Raw genomic sequence first — 10,655 nt, forward strand, 5'->3', positions numbered from 1 at the left:
TTGTTCTGTTAGGGTATGCTGTCTGAAGAATCTCTTTTCCGAAGATCTTTAAATCTGTACACCCACTGGGTGTGTCGGTTAAGTTTTGGACGAGTGGGGGCATGCTTAGTGCACCCACTGGGTGTAGTCCCCGAGACTACGGTGGACTGCTGCCAGTCGACTGTAGTCTTTATATTGTGTTGCTGTAGTTGTACTTCTTCACTCGGTCTGGTCAGGCCATGTCGAATGAAACTGTATCCGGTCGACTGCGGGCAGTCGATTTTTTTTAAACCAGTGGGGGCATGCTGAGTGCACCCACTGGGTGTAGTCCCCGAGACTACTGTTGAATGTTTTTGATTCAGCTGTAGTCTTAGAAACGCCATCATTGTCTCTTGGTTACTCAGAAGCAACTTATCTTGGACCTCTATCGACTGATTTTTGCAGAAATCCTGTGAACTTGTGGCTCTCTACACTGAGTTGGAGAACAAACAGATCTAGCTCAACCTTGACTTGAAGCTTGCTCAACAGAACCTGCAGAAGGCACGAGAAGAAGCAAAAGGTATGGCTGGTGAGGTTTCTCATTCTTGACGAGTGACTTTTCCTTTCTTTCCCGTTCTTGACATTGAGCTCACTCGACGTTCTATAGATAAACTGGAGGAAGCTCTGAAAAAGAAGGATCAAGATCTTGCCGAAGTGCAGAAGGAGGCCTTGAGCAAAACGAAGCTTGCAGAAGAGAAACTGGCTTCGGTCAGAACTCTTGAACAGGAGAACTCCAGACTGAAAACTGCTCTCGAGACAGCTAATCAAGAGGTCAACCGACTGAAGAACGACAAGATGGTTCTACACGACAAGGCGGGTGAGCTGGCGGGGAAGATGAACGATCTGGAGGCTTATCTCGGTGGACTCGCCAAGAAGCTGTTCATCATGCTCGAAGGTAATTACTCCGACCCGGCTGTCTTGCAGTTACCAAGCTCGTGTAGGGCCACTGTCTTATTCTTGAATCGTGTTTGAAGAATTTTGCCAAAGCTTTGAAGAGGAAACCATTCGAGTGGAGCCAGGCTTGGACCCCGCCAATTCTCTCGTGAAGGACGAGGCTGCTATGAACGTGCTCCGACTGGAGTCTCGTGTTACCAGTGTTGTCGACTATCTTGCTCGGCTGAAGGTTGCGATGTCGCGGATCGACACATCACTCTGGCCTGGGACGACACTTCAGAACGACCTTGAGTCTCTGATGGTTCGACTGAATGAAGTCCCGGGTCGAGTGGCGCAATGGAAGAAATCTTCTGCTAGATGTGGTGCTGATGTCGCTCTGTCTCTGGTCCGCATCCATTGCAAGGAGGCGCGAGAATAAAAGCTGGCCGCCATCCAAGTTGCCAATACCAGGAAGCACAGCTTTCAAGACTTCATGGAGACTTTCATCGCTGCTGCTACTCGTATTGCAGACGGGATCGACTTGGACGAGTTCGTCGCCCCTTCCAGTCCTCCGCTTGAGGAATGAAAAACTTTTACGCTTCACTTTAAATTTGCCTCGGAATGCCGAGTGGATTTTGTAACCGTTAAACTCTATCGAGCCGAGGGCTCGAGTACTTTGATCTGAGGCCTGGGACCTTTAGGTCTTATCTGAACTTGATTTATCGTTGAATATCTTCATGGATGACCCGTCGAGTGGAATTCGGTCTTCACTCGAAATAACTTTGCATTTGTGGTGCAGCTCCGAAGGAGAAGGTAGCAGTCGGTTTGCGCCTCGTCGTCCTTGCAGATTGGGTTGCGTTCTGTACTTAGGTGAGCGCTGGGTTGCAGCTAAGCCCCCGAGTGGGAGGTCTGCTCTCCACTCGGTAGGATTTTTCAAACTTAGGCGAGCACTTGTGTAACGCCCCGGATATAACTTTCCCAATTTGTACTCCAACTCTTGCCGTTTCCGGCGTTAAGTTATATTTATTTCCTCGGGTTCGGGTCTTTGTCTCCGTGTGTTGTTTTCATTGTTATGCATCTCATATCATGTCATCATGTGCATTGCATTTGCTTACGTGTTCATCTCATGCATTCGAGCATTTTCCCCGTTGTCCGTTTTGCATTCCGGCGCTTCGTTCTCCTCCGGTGGTCATTTCTACCTTTCTTTCGTGTGTGGGGATCAAACATTTCCGGATTGGACCGAGACTTTCCAAGCGGCCTTGGTTTACTACCGGTAGACCGCCTGTCAAGTTTCGTATCATTTGGACTTCGTTTGATACTCCAACGGTTAACCGAGGGACCGAAAAGGCCTCGTGTGTGTTGCAGCCCAACACCCCTCCAATTTGGCCCAAAACCCACCAAACTCTGCTCCATCATCTAGAGCGTTCGATCACGATCGCGTGGCTGAAAACCGCACCTCATTTGGACTCTCCTAGCTCCCTCTATGCCTATTTAAAGGACCCCTCCATTTTCGGATCTCCCCTCTCCCCGAAACCCTAGTTTTCCACCTCGCGCCGCCGGACATGTCCAGATCCGCGCTGGACAAAATCCCCGCCGCCAACCGCCGCCCGACACCTGTCGCCGCCGCCCCCGCTGACCGCGCGGCCCGCTGAGCCCGCCTCCGACCCCCGCGGCCCATCCGAGGCGCGCCGCCAGGCTCCTCGCCCGCGCCTCCTCTCCCCTGACGCCGGTGCCCGAGCGCCGCTCCCCGGCCGCCGTGCGCCATCTTCGGTGGCCGGCGCCGCCGCACCGCATCGCCGCGGTATCGCCGCCGCATCGCCGCCCGGCCGCGCCGCCTCGCCACTGCCTCCGCCGCCTCGCCCTCGCCGTCCGGTGGCCCCGCCCCGCCGGCTGCTTCCTCTCCGTCGCTGGCCGTCCTCGGCTTCCGCGCCGCCGGTGAACAGTGCCGCGCTCAGATCCGATCCGCTGCTACAGTAACCCTAGATCGGGGTTGACTTTTTCCCCTCTCCTCCTGATTCTTTATGCAATCTTTGACCTGTGATATCTCCGCATCCGTAGCTCCGATTTGGACATATAGCATATCGAAATGTTCGTCTCGATGAGTACATCATTTCATTCCATTGCATAATTTTCATTAGAGTTCATCTTGATACCCGAAATGCTGTTAGAAGGAGGCTTCATGAGTTAATTGTCAGATCTGCTAGTTCATCTTAGACATTTGTCATTTTTGCCATGATTATTGTGTGCATGATATGCCCATGAGTCCTGCATATGTTTTGTTAAGGATTTTGTTATCTTTCCAGAGGTGCAACCCATGATTTTTTGTGATGTGTGTGGTGACTTGTGCAAGCTTGCAAAGTGAGGCACCCGGTAAATCTGTTTTCAGGGACTTAGAGATTTCACTAAGTCCTGGGATTGTTTAGTTCATGATGCCATATGTTCAGGTTGTTTCCTAGTGATCCGTGCCTCTTTTGAGGATGATCAGTAAAGGAGTTTTGTTAATATTGTGATGCTCTATCCATCCATGCCTTTGTTTGCAATTATGGAGCACCCTAGCTTGAGTCAATCAAGCTCTACTTTTGCTTCGTTGTGAATCTGGGCAGATTGTCAACTCGTTTGCAATTTTGCCGGTGATGTTGTAGTTGATCCGTGCATGCTATGCTATTATTCTTGCCATGTCTAGCTTGAATTTTGTACCTTCTTATTGGATGTATGATTGCCTTGCCATGACTTGCACCGTATTGAGTGCATCGAGCTCGTTAACATGCCTTCGTGAGTTATATTTCAGCATGTGTCAGTTTTCACTAAGTCTGAAAACTGATTATGTTTTAGCTATGTTCGTGTGCTGGTTAGTATATTTTCCGATCCCTTTTGGCTCAAGGTTACTAAGGGACTTTTGTTAAGCTTGTTGAGTAGCTCCATGCCATGTTCTTCTTTGTCTTAATCAGGTCCTGTAGCATGTTGTTTTGTTGCTCCGAAGAGGGCTTCATGATCTGGAATTTCAGACAAGTGTTAATTTCACTAAGTCTGAGATCTGTTTACCATTTGTGTTTTTGCCATACTTGTTTGAACCTGTTAATGGATGAATTGGCCGTGGCTCAGTGCTAGTCTTTTGTTAAGCATCTTGAATGCTTCCCTGCCATGTATTTTGTTGCCATATTTGAGTGCTGTAGCATGTTCATATCATTGCATTTAGATGCCTACTTGCTGTAAATCGCAGACCGGTGTCAATTTTGAATCGCTTGCCATTTCCAAACCGTAACTCCGATTCCGGCGTTCTTTATATCGTTTTCAAGTGATTTCATCCCATATTTCCAGTGGCACACTTGGTTTTCCAAGTTGAGGCCAGGTTCATGCATTTCCTGTCATATCTTGCATTTTGCATCCCGCATCGCATCCCGCATAGCATACCATCTTTGCATCTTATTGTTTGAGCTTGCACGTGGTTGATTGTATCCTTGTTGCTTGTTTGGGTAGAGCCGGGAGATGAGTTCGCTAACGAGGAGCCCGTTGAGTTTGCTTTTGAGGATCCAGTCAACTCTGACAGCTTTGCAGGCAAGATGATCATACCCTCGAAATCACTACTATCTTTGCTATGCTAATTTGCTCGCTCTTTTGCTATGCCAATGCTACGATGCCTACCATTTGCTTGTCAGCCTCCCAATTGCCATGTCAAACCTCTAACCCACCATGTCCTAGCAAACCGTTGATTGGCTATGTTACCGCTTTGCTCAGCCCCTCTTATAGCATTGCTAGTTGCAGGTGAAGATTGGAGCCGTTCCTTGTTGGAACATTTATTTACTTGTTGGGATACCATTATATTGCTATGTTATCTTAATGCATCTATATACTTGGTAAAGGGTGGAAGGCTCGGCCTCTCGCCTAGTGTTTTGTTCCACTCTTGCCGCCCTAGTTTCCGTCATATCGGTGTTATGTTCCCGGATTTTGCGTTCCTTACGCGGTTGGGTTATAATGGGAACCCCTTGATAGTCCACCTTGAATAAAACTCCTCCAGCAATGCCCAACCTTGGTTTTACCATTTGCCACCTAGCCCCTTTTTCCCTTGGGTTTCGCGGACTCAAGGGTCATCTTATTTTAAACCCCCCGGGCCAGTGCTCCTCTGAGTGTTGGCCCAACCTAGAGCACCGTGCGGGGCCGTCCCTTGGCAACTTGGGTTACGTTGGCTCCCGTATGCTTAGCTTATCCGGTGTGCCCTGAGAACGAGATATGTGCAGCTCCTATCGGGATTTGTCGGCACAGCGGGTGGTGTTGCTGGACTTGTTTTACCATTGTCGGAGTTGTCTTGAATTACCGAGATGCCGAGTCTGATCGGAACGTCTTGGGAGGAGGTCTATTCCTTCGTTGACCGTGAGAGCTTGTCATGGGCTAAGTTGGGACTCCCCTGCAGGGATTGAACTTTCGAAAGCCGTGCCCGCGGTTATGGGCAGATGGGAATTTGTTAATGTCCGGTTACAGATAACTTGAACATAAACTTATTTAAAATGAATCAACCGTGTGTGTTACCGTGATGGCCCCTTCTCGGTGGAGTCCGGGAGGTGGACACGGTGTTGGAGTAATGCTTGCGCAGGTTGTTCCTCTAGCTTCTTGCTCGCGCTTTGCCTCCTCTTCTCGCTCTCTTTTGCGAATAAGTTAGCCACCATATATGCTAGTCACTTGCTGCAGCTCCATATATATTTTGCCTTACCCTTCCTATAAGCTTAAATAGTCTTGATCGCGAGGGTGCGAGATTGCTGAGTCCCTGTGGCTCACAGATTCCTACTATACCAGATGCAGGTCCAAGTGATTCCACTCCAGGTGATGAGTACGAGCTCAAGGGGAGTTCGACGAGGACTCTTAGCGTTACTATGTGTCTTTTCCTGATGATCAGTAGTGGTGCCTAGTTGGGGTGATCGGGACCGTGTCGCATGTTGGGTTTTCTTCTATTTTGGCGCCGTAGTCGGGCCATGAGTGTTTGGATGATGTATGCTATTTATGTACTTTGATTTGACGTGGCGAGTGTAAGCCAACTATGTATCTCCCCTTTTATTCTATATATTACATGGGATGTTGTGATGATTGCCTAACTTGCGACATTGCTTTCAATGCGGTTATGTCTCTAAGTCATGCCTCGACACGTGGGAGCTATAGCCGCATCGAGGGCGTTACAAGTTGGTAATCAGAGCCTTCCCCGACCTTAGGAGCCCTATTGCTTGATCGTTTTTAGCAGCCGAGTTGTGTCTAGAAAAATGTTTTGAGTCATTTAGGATATATATATCGGAGAGCTTAGGAATTCTTTTTACTTCCGAGTCTCCTCATCGCTCTGGTAAGGCTTCCTGACGTAGAGTTTTGACTCTTCTCTTCTCAAATTTCACTAAATTTTTTTTAGAATCACGCGAGTATCTTGGAATCGTTCCGATGGTTTTATGATGAGAACATTGTCTTGGTGCCTCCTGTCAGGGGTTTAGTGGAAGTGTCCCGGGGAGTTGAGCTCTGAGGTGTTGTGATCATAATTTTATCGTTGCAATTCTGGAATACTTGAGATATTTTCGCCGACATCGAAAATCTCTTTTATGCAGTTCGTTGGTGAGATAACCTCGACGCCACCTAGTACTGGGGCGGGAGTTCAGGAGTATCGCCATAACTTGTATAACGGATGCTTTTCGAAGGTTGAGGTAGATGGTTTCCTAAGGTTTCTTGGTTATGTGTTGAAGGATGGATACAGCTGGATGTAGGAATTGCTAGTTTGGGTGAGATATTATGCTTCCCCTGTATCCCCAACACCTGATTGCATAACCGGAAAGTTTCGGGAGTTTCATAGGTGGGAATTCTCGTAGCTCTAGTTCTTCTTCCACGGATATTGGTTTGAGATTGGGATTTCTTACCGATTATTCGTTCTTGAGCCGTATCTTATTGATTTACTTCTTCTACCAAATTCTACGTGGCTTCGCAATTTAGGGATATGTGACCACTTTAAGAGAAGTGCATTCGTTCATTTTGTTCGGATGTGAAGACTTTATGTTGCAATTTTCATTCCGTTGGTTTCAGCTTCATTTATCTGTCTATGTGCTAACGGTGGTCAACCTCTTCAGGATGGCTCCTGCTAAGAGCACCAGTCAGAACCAGAATCAAGATCCGCCAGCACCTCCACCTCCTCCGGAGGCATGGCAAGCTATGATGGCTGCAACCAATGCAAACACACAGTTGATCATGCAAATCCTCCAAGAGCGCAATCAAGGCAGTCAAGGGAATCAAGGCAGCAATCAGAATCATTTTGCTACACTGAACCAGTTCCTTGCTAATGGTCCAAAGACGTTCAGCAATTGTGTTGAGGCATCCGATGCTGACGATTGGCTTGTGGATCTAGGTAAGCATTTTGAGTGCAGCAACGTCAGGCCTGAAGATTTCGTCAAGTTCGCTTCTTTCCAACTCAAAGATCAGGCTGCAGAATGGTTCCAGCAGTACAAGGATTCCAGAGGTGGACGTCTGATCACTTGGGATGATTTCCGTCGAGATTTCCGAGCTCATCACATCCCTCAAAGTGTGGTTGAAAGTAAGCGTCAGGAATTCCGCAATCTGAAGTAAGGCTCTTTGTCTGTCTATGACTACAACAAGTTATTCCAGAAGCTCGCCCGCTTTGCCAAGCAGGACGTACCTGATGAGAAGAGCATGATATACCAGTTCAGGGGTGGCCTCAGAGAAGAAATTTAGCTCGCTCTTGTCCTCTTTGAGCCGTTGAGATACGATGAGTTCTACAACATGGCACTGAAGCAAGAGGCTGCTCAGTTGAGGTGTGATGCTTCCAAGAAGCGAGCCAGAGATGCTACTCCTTCTTCCTCTACTCAAGTGGCCAAGCAGCAGAAGTATTGGCTTCCTCCTCCTCCGTTCCATCAGCCGTATCAGCAGAAGAGCAAAGGTGGCAGTGGTTCTTCCCACCCACCCAACCCTGGCTTTCAGAACAAGTCTTCGTCTCAACCTCCAAGATCGAGTGCTCCGTACCACCGTCCGCTTTCATAGGTCACGTGCAACAAGTGCCAAGAAAAGGGTCACTACGCCAACAAGTGTTTCAACCAGAGGCGTCTTCCTCCTCCTCCTCCTATGAGATCGGCAAGTATAGCAGTGGTCAAGCATAACCCCAAGCATGCCAAGGTCAACTTGATGAACGCAGCTCAGGCAGAGGATTCGTCAGATGTCATCATGGGTAACTTTCTAGTTAACTCTTTTCCCGCAAGAGTTCTTTTTGACACTGGTGCATCGCATTGTTTCATGTCAAGATCATTTGTTTCCAAGCATGACTTTGTTTCACAAATGTTGGGTAAACCTATGGGAGTGGTTTCTCCGGCTAAGTCTATGAGGGCTACTTCAATAGTCCCGGATATTTCTATCATGATGGGTGATTTCAAGTTTCTGGCTTCTCCTATGGTTCTTGGTAACTCGGATATTGATCTTATTCTCGGAATGGACTGGCTTTCTAAGCACAAGGCTCAGCTTGATTGTGCAGCCAGGCAGATTCAATTGACTCATTCATCTGAGGATGTAATTGTCTTTGCCGCGAATGATGATACCATCCGTTTGTTTTCTCTCAATGAGAAGGGTGAACTGGATGCTATCTCGCAAATTCCAGTCGTTTGCGAATATCAAGACGTCTTTCCAGAAGAGCTCCCAGGAATGCCTCCGCACCGGCCAGTTGAATTCGTTATTGATCTTGAGCCTGGCACGGAATCTGTGTGCAAACGTCCTTACAAGCTCGGACCTGAAGAGTTGAAGGAGCTGAAGAAACAACTCGATGAGCAAGAAAGAATGGGTCTCATCCGGCCTAGTTCTTCTCCGTGGGGTTGTGGTGTTCTTTTTGTGAAGAAGAAGGATGGATCGGACCGACTTTGTGTTGATTACCGTCCATTGAACAAGAAGACCATCAAGAACAAATACCCACTTCCCAACATCAATGAGCTGTTCGAACAACTCAAAGGTGCTCAAGTATTTTCCAAGCTTGATCTCCATATGGGCTATCATCAGATTCGAATTCGTGAGCAAGATATTCCCAAGACAGCTTTCAGGACAAGCTTTGGTTCATATGAATACATTGTCATGTCTTTTGGCCTCGTCAACGCTCCTCCGACGTTCTCTCGCATGATGAACTTCATCTTCAACGCCTACACCAATGACTTCATTTTGGTCTATCTCGACGACATTTTGGTTTTCTCCAAGAACAAGGAAGATCATGCCAAACACTTGCGTTTGGTGCTTGATAAGCTCAGGGAACATCAGTTCTACGCCAAGTTCTCCAAGTGTGAATTTTGGCTCGATGAGGTTCTTTATCTTGGTCATATCATCTCCGCCAAGGGCATTGCCATGAATCCTGAGAAGGTGTCTGCAATTGTGAATTGGGAACCTCCTCAGAATGTGAAGCAACTCCGCAGTTTCCTCGGTCTCGCAAGCTATTGCCGAAGATTCGTTGAAAACTTTTCTAAGATCGCGAAGCCTCTCTCAAATCTTCTTCAGAAGCACGTCAAGTACGTTTGGTCTCCGGAGTGTGATATTGCTTTCAACACTTTGAAAGAGAAGTTGATCACTGCTCCAGTTCTGACTCCGCCTGATGAATCCAAGCCGTACGAGGTCTTTTGTGATGCCTCTCTTCAAGGTCTTGGCGCAGTATTGATGCAAGAGAAGAAAGTTGTTGCTTATACCTCTCGCCAGTTGAAGCCTAATGAGAAGAACTACCCCACTCATGATCTCGAGTTGGCGGCAGTTGTGCATGCTCTTTTGACTTGGAGACATCTTCTATTGGGAAGAAAAGTGGACATTTTCACTGATCACAAGAGTCTCAAGTACATCTTCACTCAGCCTAATCTCAACCTCAGGAAAACTCGATGGGTCAAAATGATTCAAGAGTATAATCTGAGTATCGAGTATACTCCAGGCAAGGCCAATGTGATTGCTGATGCATTGAGCAGAAAAGCGTATTGCAACAGTCTGATTCTTAAGCCTTATCAACCCGAGCTTTGTGAAGCTTTCCGCAAACTCAATCTGCAAGTTGTTCCTCAAGGTTTCCTCGCCAACCTTTAAGTCTCTCCTACCTTAGAAGACCAGATTCGCCAAGCCCAGCTTCTTGATGCTATGGTGAAAAAGGTGAAGATTGGGATTGCCAAGAGTCAGTCTAAGTACAAGTGCTACCGCCTTGATGAGAAGGACACTCTCTTCTTCGAGGATCGAATTGTTGTACCCAAAGGTGACCTCCGTAAAGTGATCATGAACGAGGCTCATAATTCTCTCCTCTCCATCCACCCTGGGAGTACGAAGATGTATCAGGACCTCAAGCAAGCTAATTGGTGGACTCGAATGAAGCGCGAGATCGCTCAATTCGTGAATGAATGTGATGTCTGCAGAAGAGTGAAGGCAGAACACCAAAGGCCAGCAGGTCTCCTCCAACCTCTTGCCATTCCAGAATGGAAGTTTGACCACATTGAAATGGACTTCGTGACTGGGTTTCCAAAGTCCAAGCGTGGCAATGATGCTATATTCGTTGTCATTGACAAACTCACCAAAGTGGCTCACTTTCTACCTATCAAAGAGTCGATCACTGCAGCTCAATTGGCAGAACTCTATACCTCTTGGATTGTTTCTCTGCACGGTATTCCTCAAGTGATATCTTCAGACCGTGGCAGCATTTTTACCTCCAAGTTTTGGGATTCTTTTCAGAAGGCCATGGGCACCAACATCCGCTTCAGCACAACTTTCCATCCTCAAACAAGCGGTCAAGTCGAGCG

The sequence above is a fragment of the Triticum urartu genome, chromosome 5A (assembly GCF_056163025.1).
Source record: "Triticum urartu cultivar PI428250 chromosome 5A, HENAU_Tu73, whole genome shotgun sequence".
In the NCBI taxonomy this organism is placed as follows: domain Eukaryota; kingdom Viridiplantae; phylum Streptophyta; class Magnoliopsida; order Poales; family Poaceae; genus Triticum; species Triticum urartu.